Source organism: Mastigoproctus giganteus, chromosome 4 (assembly GCF_048544385.1).
Source record: "Mastigoproctus giganteus isolate SK-2022 chromosome 4, ASM4854438v1, whole genome shotgun sequence".
NCBI classification, from domain to species: domain Eukaryota; kingdom Metazoa; phylum Arthropoda; class Arachnida; order Uropygi; family Thelyphonidae; genus Mastigoproctus; species Mastigoproctus giganteus.
Window position 1 is genome coordinate 47,188,617 of NC_143578.1, and position 15,446 is coordinate 47,204,062.

At 39.5% G+C, this 15,446-nt stretch overlaps 1 protein-coding gene across 4 annotated transcripts in view; it reads right to left on the reverse strand.

Moving 5' to 3' along the window:
* The window catches only part of LOC150086693 (protein turtle-like), a 1,103,226-nt gene that overhangs the window by 715,545 nt on the left and 372,235 nt on the right, over nt 1–15,446 (reverse strand). The gene's annotated exons all lie outside the window — the stretch shown is intronic.

A 15,446-nucleotide genomic window follows, 5' to 3' on the forward strand; every position in this document is an offset into this window, starting at 1 on the left:
TACGGTGCTGTTTCTTGTATTGTATTCTTTCGATCTTGAACTCCTTTGATGGCGTGATCGTCAAGGAGTATAAACAGAAAATTTAGTAAAATTAGAGGGAGGAACATTCTCATTAGTGGGTGAGACAAAAACCAGAGGGCGCAACTGTAATATCTCAGGGAGAAAGAGTAGACTAGACCTTGTGAAGTTTACGTTCGGGCAGCGGAAGGTTGGAATACGTTGCCTACAATGTGGCCGAGATGAAGATTTTGGCAACATTCAAGGAAGAACTGGATAGGAACCTTTTTAAGATGGTAGTAATATGAGAATAATGATTTATAAAGTTAACACTATTATACCACATTAAAGGGATTTTTGAAAACTGCAACAGGTAATGATGAAATGAAGGTGCTTCCTTCATTTCATCATTACTTTGCTTAATGAAGGTGCCAACTGACACCTTCATTAAGCAAAACTTTAAAAAAATTAATCAAACTACCAAATAAAATAAATAACTAAATAATGCAGACTAGATGAGTAGGTGGCTTACTTACCCAGGAAAGCACATAGGTAAGGTCTCCTACTTAAAAATGGTTGAACTATTGCAGGAAACAAGCAAGAAATCCCACTGCACCTAACTCAGCGGGTGACTACAGACACCATCTTAAGAAGTAAAACAGGAACGTTTATGGGAAACTACAGTGACAACTTCTTCAAGGAGGCGTCGGCCCTGTACAAATTCCCAAACTCTCGAATTTCTTTTACCGTCTACTAACAGCAAAAGAACCATGGATGTCAGCGATTGAGACCTGACACAACAGAAATATAAGCAAGTAGAAAAGACACATGATATTCTATCTATGATTTATCGGAATTTTGTAAGTGGCCAGTAGGAGGGCATTATCTCTCTTTAAGGCCTCCGTAGCCGAGTGGGCAGGAGCGGGAGTGCAGTAGCACACGCTCTTTGAGTAGACCGGGGTTCAAGCCCCTGCCTGCTGAATGCGGTCGATCTGCCAACCCGCACTGGACCAGCGTGGCAGATTATGGTCCATTTCCCTCAGCATGAATTGTTGAGGAGGCTTCCACCCTGCAGTGGGTTGATAATGGCTGCACTTTACTTTTTTATCTCTCTTTATAAGACAAGTTGGTGTGATTTTAATATTGGAATACTGTATCCAGGTGTGTAGGTCGCATCTAAAGAAAGATGAGAAAGATACAGAACTGGAGAAGGTGCTCCTTAGTTACCGGATTGACCATATTTAGAACTTATTTTACTATTGTGTCTGTCTCGATCGCTCGAATGTGGTTATCCATGGGTCTTTTGCTTTTCTATTAGCAGGCCACGACAGAAATGTTTTAGGAATTTCCACAGGGCCGATACCTCCTTGAAGAACTGGCCGCTGTTCTTTCCCCTAAACTTTCCAGTTTTTTCCTTCTTAAAGGCATGTTGTATTCCCAAGTAGGGTTAGGTGCAGGGGGGGGGGGGGTTCCTGCTTGCTTCCGGAAGCATTTGCGCCATTTTCTTTAAGCAGAAGAGCATGCCTTTGTCTTGCCTGAGTGACGGTAGGTCCCTGCTTATCTATTATGTAGTTTTAAATAATTTATTTATTTTTTTACGTAGTTTCACATTTTTTTAATTTTCACTTGAATGAAGGTGGCAGTTGGCACCTTCATTCAAGTGAAACCTGTTCATCATTATCTCTTGCAGTTTTCAATAATTATAACTGATTTTTAAGTTGTAGAAAAGGCAGAAAAGACATATAATGCAAAAAAAAGTTGATTGAAGGTCCCCCATTACACATGCGATCTTCATATAACCAGGATAAATAAAATAATAAAATAAAATATTATGAAATTTATAAAAACTGCTTTTTATAAAGTAGCGTACATAGCTAAAAATGAAGATGAAGCTTATTGTATACAGTAGAACACTGTTATAAACTTTTGCTTTTAATCAGTGGGGACATAAGCGAAAGACCTTCATATGATTGTACTAACACTAGCTCAGAGTAGTGTTAATGAATGTAGAGATTCGTTTACAATCGTAGCGAAATTGTGTGGATCTGGTAAATCCGATTATCTTGTCTCCTTCGCAACTAGTGCTTTTGAAGTCTGCTGTATCTGTCAAGTAAAATGCCTAAAGACAAATTATGTAATATTATTAGATAAAATGGAATAAAGAATACAATTATAAAGGAATGTGGCATTTTGATTCACAAATATAGCAAGAAGACAAGATCTCTAATATTATTTCTTTCAATTTCAATGCAGTGTATTGAACTGTAACATATAAAAATTATTTTTATTTGAGACATGGACACTGAAAATTAACACCTCGAAAAAACTAGAAGCATTTGAAATTCGGACATACAGAAGAATGCTAAAGATACTATGGACAACAAGAGTGACCCAATGAGAGTGTCCTGCAGAGAAATGGAAAAACCTAGGAATTGCTGAAGGACATAAAGAAAAGAAAAACGGCGTATCTTGGACACCTGATGAGGAACAACAGATAGGCAATTCCGCGGCTAATTATTGAGGGGAGAATGGAAGGAAGAAGAAAGTCTGGGAGGAGACATACATCGTGGCTTGATAACATTAAGAACTGGAGAGGACTGTATACCGAGCAGTTGTTCAGAGCTATCAGAGACAGAGATACATTTGCCGTGGTGGCCGCCGACCTCCGTTAGAAGATGGCACACAGAGAAGGTTTTTATTTAATCAAATAGCGATAGTTATAAATGAGTTGATGACACATCTTTTTTATATAAGACAAATTATGCATTTTTTAATATCTCCTTAAGCTATGACAGATAAAGTTCACTGTTTGTCACTTCTAACTCATGCTGAATTGCATATTTATGTTTTCCAAAGTTCTGTTTATATTCCACTTTCAACCCAAGTTAAATATTTTTGATGCAGATCACAATGCAACACAAAGCTACTTTGTTATTACGGTTAAAAAAATCAGCTAATCATCTCCCCAACCCCAAAGGTTTTCAATGCGTTACAAAAGAAAAAAGGAGTTTATCACCCTTTCCACTCTGCCGTAAGTTACCATCAGTTTTGAAGAAAGGCAAAAACTTCTATTTAGGGACAGTACTCTAAAATATAATCACCAGGAATTAAAAATTATCACGATAAAAGTACTCGTAGGCATGTTTATTCAACATCTGATTGAAGAGAGGGCGTTTCATAATTTATAGCGGTTTCTTGGTCACATAAAATAAACTTACAGAGGTATGTTGCATGTGCCAATGTATCCAGAAAGAATAACATTCCATCAATGACATTATTAAAATATCCCTTCCGCTAAGCTTATGAATATTGTACCATTATATAACCTATCATTCGTATTTCGAAATTTGTTGCAGAATTGTCAATCTGGATTCCATCAAGTAAATGTCACCAAGCAAACAAATACAACGAAAAGCTAGTTTCCAAACACACACACACTTTTCTTTTGGCCATTTATAGCCTGCACCTTAACCCAAAGGCATAATTTTTCTAACGCAGTTGCGTTGTGATGGTGCCTCCAACCCAAAACAGTCCGAAGCCAAGAAAGACATTATTTTTTTAACTTGGCTTGGGTCGCATAGACAGATGCCTGAAGCCAATGATTTCTTTTTGCGCTGAAGCAGGTTTTTTATAGTTACGCTACTGCCTTAACCAAAGTAATTATTTATAGAATGCTTTTGAGAAGGATGCTAGTCCCTTGATATCCCAAGCGGCTAACACTCATCAAATGTTAGAACACAATTAATAACAGTAGGAGCAATAAATCTGACTTATGTAACAGGAAAGTATGAGCTGCTCAGTGTAAGCTGTGATTAAAAATAAACAAACTGGGTCTTATCAGTTATCAAAAATAAAGTGGGGCGTCAGAAAAAAAAAACTTTACAGAGGTACGATTTATCCAGAATTTCTAACTTTTTCGGAGAAAGAAGGAGTTCCAGAAGAAGGAAAAAGCTCCAAGGATGATTAGATTATGGCAGTGTGAGGTAAGCATCTTTCATCCATGCTGAAAACATTCCTTTTTAATCTTACATATAAGTTATCTCTAGCCAGAAATAAATAAACAGAAAGTGAATTCATAAAGAATTAGTTAACGAAGAGCGCTTACTTTTGTCAATATACTGTATGCATCACATCTTCCATTCTGTTCATAAGTGAATTCGTTTAATATCAAAACGGCAATGTGCAAACGACACAATTTAAATGAATTTTAAAATGGGTTGTAATACACAGGAAGTGGAATTATTTATTATTACTATCCATTTATCTGGTTTCTCTTTTCTTTCTGGAAATAATTTCATATGCTTCGATTGTATACGGAGTGCCCATATTCAAAATTTTTAACGCAAATCTTAAATCGTTCAAAACTAATATTTTTTGAAGTACACTGAGTACGATGTGAAAGTCATAATAAAAGCGCATTTTTTGAGTGCTTCACCAAGATGGAGCTTCTTTATTGTTAACTTATAGGAACTTTCAATTTTAGTCTGGGCAATTTGATTTGCGAAGTGCTTTGTTCATTTTAAAGAAACTAACGAGAAAAATTCTATTTAGTTATGTACCTTAAAGGGATATAATTCAACATTAGTTTCTTACACAAATGCAAAAGATTAAATATCAGTTAGAAAGGGGGGAAGAGAGGGAGGGAGAGTTTTTGAATGTTTGAAATTCTTTATGCACCTACCTAATTACTATTTCCTACTACTTTAAATAAATATGATCCAAACCGCGACCAAGTAATTAAAATTTCTTAAAAAGAAACAGTTGGTAGAATTTAGCAAACTACAATTACTTGCAAAAGAAATCGCAAATTAAAAGTTTGTCTATGGAGAAGCCCATAATTAATTAAAATTTCTTAATATAGATTTCGGTACCTCAATTTAGCAGTTCTAATTTTCTTCAACGAAGCAACATATTAAAAGGGTTACCTGTGGACATAAAATATTCTTAAATTTCCTTTTTTTTTTTTTTTAACGCTTGCCATAAATCAGTAAACGTGATCCTTTTTTTTTTTTTTTTTTTTTTTGTTTAACGTTAAGAGCTATTAGTTAAGAAACACATGAAATCCAAGGAAGTGAAGCCAGTCGACATCGCTGGACAGTGCAGTGTCGAGTCAGTTTGGTGTGACATAAGCATTGGGAGATCAAAATTGAGAGTAGGAGTGTGCTATAGGCCTAATGACTCTGATGAGTATAATAAGAAACTGTACAGAGAAATAGAGTGGGCCAGTAAATCAGAGAGTCTTATAATGGGGGATTTTAATTTCCCAGATATTGACTGGAATTTGGGGCTGGTCACTCACACACTAGCAAGGCTTTTGTGGATTTATTGGATGACAGTTTTCTACATCAGCATGTTCGGGAGGCAACTAGAGGGAGTAATACTCTTGATTTGATTATCAGCAGTGATTCTTCATGCATTAAGAATCTGCAGATAAATGAACCACTAGGTGGCAGTGATCACAGTGTTCTGAAGTGGAATTTACTCAAAGAGGTAACTACCATTAGGGGAAAAGGGAAGGGGTATTGCTTTCGTAAAGGCGACTACGGTGGACTGAGACACTATTTAAATTCTATACTGTGGGACCAACTGATGATGTTACCAACAGCAAATTCAAAATGGGAAGCATTCAAAGAACTTATCTTGGAAGCTACTAGGCTTTACATACCAACTAAGAAATATTGTTCAAGGTTTAGGCCTAAATGGATGTCAGATGAACTAATGAGGCATATGGCAGAGAAGAAAAATGCATGGGATACATACAAATTAACACGTGACACAGAAGCCTGTGATAGATACAAGTTGATCTGTAACCAAGTTACAAAGGAGGTTAGGCAGATTTCGAGAAATCCTTGGCAAAGGATGCGAAGAAAAACAGCAAAGAGTTCTTTACTTATGTAAACTCTAGAAGGAAGGGGATGAATCAGATTGGTCCACTTGATATCGATGGGTCAACTGTTGATGATCCTGCTCAGGTAGCTAACAATCTAAATGAATATTTTGCATCGACATTCACACATGAGGAGTTATTCAGCGAGGAGATTTGACAGAGGTGTATTCAACTCTGGCAGTAAGCTAGAGAATCTTGTAATAACTGAGAGTAAAGTGGAGGAGAAATTGTTGAAGATAAACACAAGAAAGGCACCTGGGGTGGATGGAATCTATCCAGTTATATTAAAGGAGGCAGCAAAGGAAGTAAGCAAACCCTTAGCCATAATTATGAGAGCTTCCTTGGACTCAGGGGAGGTACCCATGGACTGGAGTTGTGCAAATGTGACCCCAATTCACAAAGGAGGATCAAAGGCTGACACAAGTAACTATAGATCTGTGAGTTTAACTTCTGTTCCCGGAAAATTAATGGAGGCACTGGTTAAAGAAGCACTGCAGGATCATCTAGACAAGACTTCAGTTATAGCTCAGACACAGCATGGTTTTGTTAAGGGGAAGTCTTGCCTGACCAATTTGATTGGATACTATGATGCAGTCACAAAAGAATTGGATGCAGGGAATAACTTTGATATTATATACTTGGATCTTAGAAAGGCTTTTGATACTGTTGCACATGGAAGACTGCTGCACAAATTGGAGCAGTGTGGTATTGGAGGCAAATTGCTGCTATGGATAAAGGGGTGGTTGAGGGGGAGAAGACAGAGAGTGGTAATCAATGGACACTGCTCATCGTGGACTAATGTTATTAGTGGAGTCCCTCAGGGTTCGGTATTGGGTCCTTTATTGTTTTCTGTATTTATAAATGATATTGATGATGGTATATCAAGCTTAATGTCCAAGTTTGCAGACGATACGAAGGTTGGCAGGGTTGTCAAGGACACTACTGACACTATGCTGCTGCAACAGGATCTGGAAAGGTTGAGCACATGGGTTGAGAGGTGGCAAATGAAGTTTAACATTGACAAATGTAAAGTACTACATATGGGAAACAGCAACGTATCAACTCTGTGGTACTACACTGACTGTGGTAGAGAATGAAAGAGACCTGGGGGTGGTTGTGCAGGCAGATATGAAGTTCTCTAAGCAGTGCAGACGGGCTGCAAGAGTAGCTCATGGTGTATTGTCAATGATATATAGGAATTTTTCTAGCAGGGATAAGGAGGTGATTATTCCCTTGTATAAGGCAATGGTCAGGCCACACCTAGAGTACTGTATACAGGCCTGGAGACCTCATTTCAAGAAGGATGTAGAGCTGCTGGAACGAGTACAGAGAAGGGCAACAAGATTAGTGAATGGAACAAAGGGGTGCTCTTACGAAGAAAGGCTTAAGTTTTGCGAATTACAGTGTCTGGAGACTAGGCAGCAGCGAGGTGATCTGATAGAGGTGTACAAAGCCTTGAATGGTTTGAGCATGCTCAATGCTGATGGGATTCTTCCTCTTGCTCAGAATAATCACCTGAGAGGGCATAAATTCAAATTGAGGAAAGACAGATGTAGGATAGATGTGCGGAAATTTGCCTTTAGCCAGCGGATGGTTGGTAGGTGGAACAGACTTCCATCCCTTGTCGTGGAAGTTGATAGCCTAAATAAGTTTAAGGCTAGGCTGGACAGGTATTTCGAACGAACAGCGGGGTGAAGTGGAAGTGGTTATTTATTTTACTTTTAATTTTTTTGGCTGATGCTGCATAAGCTTGCTTTCTTGCATCAAATGCCTCTACTAATGCTAATGCTAAAGTGGATTGTTTTGGATTCTCTGAAGAATAACTCAGACCATTAGGCTACACGTTGTGCGCTTGTAAATTGTGTAGGTTCTATGGCTAGTTTTTCTGTTTTTAAGAAGAAAAACTGCGGAAAATCCTGGGAATTCTCCTACACTTCGGCCTGAAACTGAAGGACTCGGCTAAGTCTGTAGATGGATTTTAAACTGCAAGCTTTTCTAAACGAGTAACGACAGGGAATTATCCTTGATAATTCCATTTTTTTCCAAAACTGATGAAATTTTATTATGCAGGGTTTTTTGTTTTTCAATAGGGCAATGCCTACTGTCACAAAGCTCGGCATATGACGGTTTGGAGGAGAATAATACGACACCGATGAACTGGCTCGATTTGGGCACAAAAGAGTCCACTGTTCTGCTAGAGATATGGAAGTTTTTTCCATCGAAATGTATCATAAATTGGCGGAAAGTGTCTTAAAATCTTATCTGGATATTATCACTGTCCATCTCACATATGGTGGAAAAGGCATATGTTCGAATCCCATCAATGATTCGAGAACTTTTATGGGCTATTTTCACAACGTGGCTGGGTTAGTTATTGTCGAGGGTTGCATCACCTCCCCACCGAAGCTCTGGTTTTTCGTCCAGCAAATCGACCATAAAACATATGCAATTTACAGACACAACGTACTGAAGCCTCATAGTCTTAGTTGCTTTGGCGCTTAATACATTCCTAACCTTGGTATGAGCCATTTCTCTTCGTGTCCCATTAATTATGGTTGCACATAGAGAAATAGCATTTATAACTTGCAAAGGGTGATCGTACCCTTAGTTATATTAGTATACTATATTACTTGTAGGGTTTTAGGTGCGTCAGAAACTTAGGCCACACTGCGCCGTAGGCAATATGTCTGTAAATTGCGTGTGTTCTGTGGTCGATTTGCCAATATTTGCTGGACGAAAAATCCGCGTTTCCGGGAGAAAAACCGTTCTATCCTTGTCTGAAACCGAACTTAGCTACAATGTGAAAAAGGCCCATAAAAATTCGTCGGGTTATTGATGGAATTCAAGATTGCAATTGTTCAAATGGCACAACTTACTGCACATTTATAAAGATACTCTGTTTGATTAAAGTAGCGCTAATCTGGTAATTTTTACTGGTAAGTTATCTAGAAGGGCACAGGTTCAGATATAATACATTTATAGGTCGCAAATAACATAGAGCTTAATGTTCATGTGTATATACCAAGTACTTATACGAGAATCTATGTGAGAATTGTTCATATCAGTGGATAAATTAATTCATTATTAACAAGGATTTAACCTGTATATATAACAATTACATCTTTGTTGGTCAATTGACTCATGAAGTTATCTAAAAATGCTTCGGTTATTATAACTATCTTTACACACTTTCAGAGGATGATTTTCCGATCCTCTTTGGACAGTGCACTGAGTTGGGGTGAGGGGGAGGGGGAAATTACGATGAAAATAAAGGTTACTTCTCAGGAAGGGGCAAGGTTTAGTTCTAGGAATACTGTACTTGTTTGAGACACTTACCTTTTGCAATTCTTGCCTGTGTATTTGAGAGTTACAGCATCTGTTTGTGTGTAAATTTATGTGTGCTTCCTGTGTGATTCCTGGTATAAAGGAAAAGGCTGGTTGAGGAATCCTCCAATGTCACAGCGCCTTTTCGAAACAGTAATTCAACAGTAATTTCGAAACAGTAAAACATCAGAGATTATATCTATAATCTCTGATGGGTTTCTAGGGAGCTGGTTGTTCAAAATTTGTTTTGGTAACTAAGGGTGCGAGTCTATTAGAATATCATGTCTATATAACGAGTATACTCTATTACTCTATGGTCGGTGTGACTAATTTCAATAAGAAAAATCGGAGTTTACACGTAGCACTTACCTGAAAAACGACTGACTCTGTCACTTGTGAAGAAGCCCATAAAGGGATAAAATTTAACATTAGTTTCTTACACAAATACAGTTGCAACGGGCAGTATTTCTCAACTCAACTGTAACACCAAATTTGGAATACTGTGTTCAAGTATGGAGACATCATCTGAAAAAAGACATTGAGCTTCCTGAAAGGGTCCAAGAACGGGCAACTCGCATGGTAAGATTGACAAAAGGACGACCGTATGAGGAAAGACGCCGATTATGTGGGATACAGAGCTTGGCAACCAGGCACCTTAGAGGTGACCTGATTGAGTTTTATAAAGCACTGAGAGGGATTGGTAAAATGAATGACGGAAGAATTTTAATTGCTATAAATTCATTTTACAGGGGTTGAGGTTTATACTGGATTGTATTAGAAGTTTTCTTTTAGCCAGCGAGTAGTTGATTGCTGGAACAAGTTGCCTTCGCAGGTAGTTGAGGCTGACTGTTTGAATAAATTCAAAGGTCAACTGGATAGTCACCTGTATGAGGAGAGAATATGCTTCCCTCCTCATACTTTATATTTTCTGATCTAGTTGGCGTTATTTTTTTTTTGCCAGTGCAGCAAAAGCCTGTGGTTTCCTTGCACAATATCGCGAATACTATTACTATTATTATTACTTTGGCTGGAGATGGAAATCGAACTCAAGCCATTTCCAACGAGTTCGAATACTCGTTGGAAATGGTTTGGGTTCGGAAGAAGTCTAGAGATTTAACAAGTGGGATCCTGCCTCCAAGCTGAGATATGGTGCTTGGCAGCCTTCCAGTGCAGATGACAGTTGTTTTGGTGATGGTAGAAAAACTCTAAATTTTTGCTCCGTATAGCAAGAATATGAATATCATGGTACTGATATACACCTATGAGCCAAAACATTATGGCTATCTACCTAATATGATGTTGGTCCTCCAAGTGCAGCCAAAACAGCTCGTACGCGGCGAGGCATGGACGCTACAAGATTTCTAAATGTGTCTTGTGGTATCTGGTACCAACACATAACCAGCAGATCCTTTAACTCCTGTGAGGTCCGTGGCTGAGACGCTGCAGATTGGAGTTGCTGTTCCAACACAAACCACAGATGCTCGATGGGACTGATGTCTGAGGAATTTTGGAAGCCCCGCACATGGATGACTGGACCTAGGGTATCCCAGCAAAACAACGCCCAAAGCATGACACCGGCGCCACCGGCTTGTTTTCGTCCCACGGTGCATCTAGACACCATCACCTCCCCAGGTAAACGAGGCGCACGTAGCCGGCGGTCCCCATGGTGCAACAGGAAACGTGATTCATCGGACCAGACAACCTTCTTACAATCACTCAAGGTCCAGTTTCGATGCTCGCGTGCCCATTATAGGGCACTCAGTGGTATTGCACTACCTCCAGTGGGTGCAGGATTTCATGCGTGAATTGCGCTACAGTAAAATCAGACCAGGTCTGCTTTGTAAAGACTACATATTCACAAGTTCTCAAGGTAGAGTTGGGCTTATGCCTGGGAGCTACCCTGATTAAAGAACACACTTACACAAACACACATACACGAGTGTTTAATGATATGTACAGAGCATCTAATTATATGTAAATATATATTGTATATAAATCATGTATATACTTTCTTCTTTCTTTATTTACAAAAAAAAAACAACAAGCGGCCCCAACCAGAAACTGACAAATCCACTATGTACATACAAACACTATGTATATTATATACAATGATATACATAGAATCATGTTAATTACAATGCCATAAGTGGAATGAACATGTAACATGTTTACAGAGCAAATCACATCACGCAGCTAATCAGAGGTATCACAGGAACCACAAGACAGCAGTCTTTTTCTGTACTAGGAAGAACGAAAACCGCACTCACTGGAGGTAGTGCTATACCAGTGGGTGCTAGCTAATCCCGTACCCACAGCTGCCCAAACCGGGGTACCAGCTAAAAAAAAAAAAGTAGATGGCAGGTGATATCAGTTTTAAGAGATATCGATAGACATTTCAGGTGTTGGGTTGGTTCCTTGTTGTTGATATGTTGATAGACTTGAGAAGAGTTGCTTTCTTTTAGTGAAAACAGCAGGGCAGAATTGTTGTAGAGCTGAGAACGATTGAGAATTTTCAGTCAGTGCCACTTCATTTCCTTCAGAGAAGTTGCTGACAGCAGCTTGTAGAGTAGATCTGTCGTAGTGGTACAGGTTGCAGCGATACAGAATGTGAGTCCAGGTTTCCTCAACACCACACAAGCAGATATTGGTGTCAGACAAGCCAACTTGAAATAGTTTGGAGTTGATGGAGCCGTGCCCAGTAAGTATATACGATGTTGTTATGCTGGGAGAAAACCATTGGCGGACGTTCTAGTTGAGAGGGAAGGTAACTGCAGGAATAAAAGAGCGGGTGACTTGACCGGTAGTACTGGAATCCTATTGTGATTGCCACACACACTGATAAATTTATTCCAGATTCTCCGTTTCCCGTCTTTGATGTTAGCATTAAGTTGCATGAGATGCTGAGAATCTCGCCAGGAACTCTGTGTTTTAGCCGATAGAATAGTCCTTTGGAGATGACATGCAGGTCTTGTGGTAAGACTCCAGCAAGGACCTGCAGAGCAGCAGAGGACACTGTCCTGCAGGCCGGGAGCATGGCAAGCAGCATAATCTGTTGAATGGAGATAAGCTTGGAACGGAATTTAACATTAACGGCTCTATGAAACAAGACTCTCGAAGCATATGTTGCTATTGGTACGAATACTGCTGTATAATATAGTAAGAGAGTCTTTTTATGTAGTCTCCAGTCCGATTTGGAAATGCGGATAATTGCTGCAGTGAATTTCTTAATCTTCGAGGCGAGTTGATTAATATGAGAGGAGAAGGTTAACCTGTCATCTAAATACGCCAAGATGTTTTAATTCAGGAACAAAAGGGATTTGCTTTCCGTCTATCTTCATATTAGGAGATCTTCTGTAATCTAAGTTGCCCTTAAAAACCAACAGTTTTGTCTTTGTGGCAGATATTCGCAGTTTATGTATACTTGACCACTTGATTTGCTCAGAAAAAGTTATATTGGCTGATTGTTCTAGATGAAGACGCGATCGACCTGGAATTAGAAGAATCAAATCATCGGCGTAGGCGAAGGCAGAGATATTGTCAGGTTTTTGCATGAGCCAGCTGTCCAAAACTATGTTCCAGAAGAGGGGTCCCATAACTGATCCCTGGGGGCATCCTCTTGAGACGGTCCTTGAACGAGAGGCTGCTGTTTCGAGATTACTTGGATGAGTCTATTTTGGAAGTAGCTTCTAATAACTTGGAATAGTTGCTGAGAGCACTTGGCTTTGGTAAGACAATTGAGAGTGCTCTCCCACCAGAGGGAATCGAAAGCTCCTTCGAAGTCAACGAATATGGCCATTTCATATTTAGCCTTCGAAGCTGATATGTAGTTAACTAAAGAGACCAAGGCGTCTTCACAGGATTTTCCCTTCTTGAAGCCAAATTGGGATGGATACATTAAATTTTGACCTTCAATTAGATCTGCTACTCTGGGTACTAACAATCTTTCAAATAGTTTGCCAAGGTTTACCAAAAGAGAGATGGGTCTGTATGCTTTGGGACCAGATTTATTTTTGTCAGGCTTGTGAAAAATTTTGATCAAAGCTACCTTCCAGAGATTAGGAAATATCCCCTCAGTAAGGTATTTGTTGTACATAGAAGTACTTCTGGAAAGATTTCGGCAAATTTGATAATTACAGCATTTTCCACAACATCTAAACCTGGACATTTATGGATATTTATTTTGTTTAGGGCCAGCTTTAGCTCGGGAAGAGTGAAGAGATCCGTTTCATATGAGGAGTGGTAGGTTCAGTTGCTGTTCCTAATAGACATTTGTACTGGAGTTTCTGTGGTGAGATCGTCCAGGGGAAGCAAGCGATCCAGGATGGCGTTAACGGAGTCATTTCAGTTAGTGGTTTATGTATCGTTGTTCACTACAGTGTTGTACACTTCATGAGAGTGAAACTTGTTTGTGCTAATTTTATATAATAGATCCCAGGGATCAGAATTTCCTGTGGAGTGAACTTTGCCAGGAGGCAAGTTTTTGTTTTGCAATTGTATTTACGTATTCTTTCCGCTGACTTTTATAGATATTTTTTAGTCTGGTGACTTCTGATTCAGGCCAGGACCTTATCCGTTGAAAGTCTCTCCGTGCTTTGTGTACTTTTTTGCGCAGGGTAGAAAGTTCAGCTGTCCACCATGGAACTGTAGTATGCTTGCTAATTTTCTTCTTAGCGGAGCGTTCTATAGCACTAAGTAAGGCAGCCTGTACATAGAATGCATATTCTGAGGCATTGAACTGGTTCAAAGACCGGCGAGTGTCAACGTTAAAATCCTGGTGAATTGAATACATAAATAAAGGCAATTTGATGGTTTTGATAGAAAATCTTCTAAGATCTTTTGGAGGAGGAGGCGACCTGTAGTATTTGGAAGGAGAGATACCTTAAAAGCGATTGCTCGGTGGTCACTGTTTGTTTGTGTAGTCAGTATGTATGGTCCAATCAGAGATCCTCGAGGACATGGCGGACGTTGAAATGGTTAAATCAATGTTTAATTCTCTGTGGACGTTTGAGAAGCTGTGCGGTTGGTTGGGTAAGTTGTGTAGATTTAAATTGTAGGTGAATAAAAATTCCTCTAAAATCCTACCTCTGTTGGCCAAGACTGCTGAACCATAAGAAACATTTTGAGTTAGAATCAGTTGTAATTATTAAATATGTCAGATTTAAAGTAGCAAACACCTGTTCTAGATATATTTGTGATAAATTAATATCTGCTGATGGTGGACAATACAGTGACAGTAAGTAGAACGAGAAAGTTGATGTAGAGACTAAAATACAGGTGGAATTTTGATTACATAAGCCAGAGATAATATGATGATGGCAGATTTATGATATGTTGCAGAGGACTGAATGATTCTTGTAGTCATGGGATATCCCATAACTTTGGAAGATTGCCCATAAAAGTGCTTAGAGACATAAGGTTCCTGAATGCATATAATATCAAATAAATTTTCCGTTGCAATGAGCCTGATCTCATCAGCAACGCATCTAGTGTTGTGCATTGATCTGCATGATTGTAAATTGGAAGGGACAGTCTGGTTCGCTGCTAACCAAGCAGAGAGAGAGGCATACTTTGATGTACATAATCATGAGACTGCATATTGTGTGTAATTAATAAAATGAATGAATGAAAACGAAAAAGCCCATTGTAGGCACTCTTGCCGGTGAACCGTGATTAGCATGGACACACGAAGCGGCCTGCGGCTACGCAGCCCCATTTTCAGCAGGGTTCGATGTACTGTGTGTTGTGACACATTACCCCCGTCACCAGCATTCCAATTAACGGCGAGTTGCGCTACAGTCGCCCTTCTGTTGCCACGTACCATCCGGGAGAGCCTTCACTCACCTCGAGCATCGATGAACTGTGGTCGTCCAACACTTCGCCGGCAGTTCATGGGTTCCCCCTCTTCGGACCACTTCTGGTAGGTACTAACCACGGCTGACCATGAGCATCCCACTAGCAGTGCCGTTTCGGATATGCTCTGACCCACTCGTCTGGCCATTACAATTTGGCCATTGTCAAACTCGCTTAAGTCCACTGCCTTTCCCATCTGAAGAACAAGAGTAACACTGATTAACGGAGCTCAGTATCAGGCGTTTTTTATACCGTGTCCAGACCCGCGCACGCGCCGTAGTTCACCTACAGTTGCTTCGATTTGCATAACGACTCGCTGGTCATAATGTTTTGGCTCATCGGTGTATTTTGTGGTGAGTAGGTTAAGAATGTTCAGAAAATACAGACT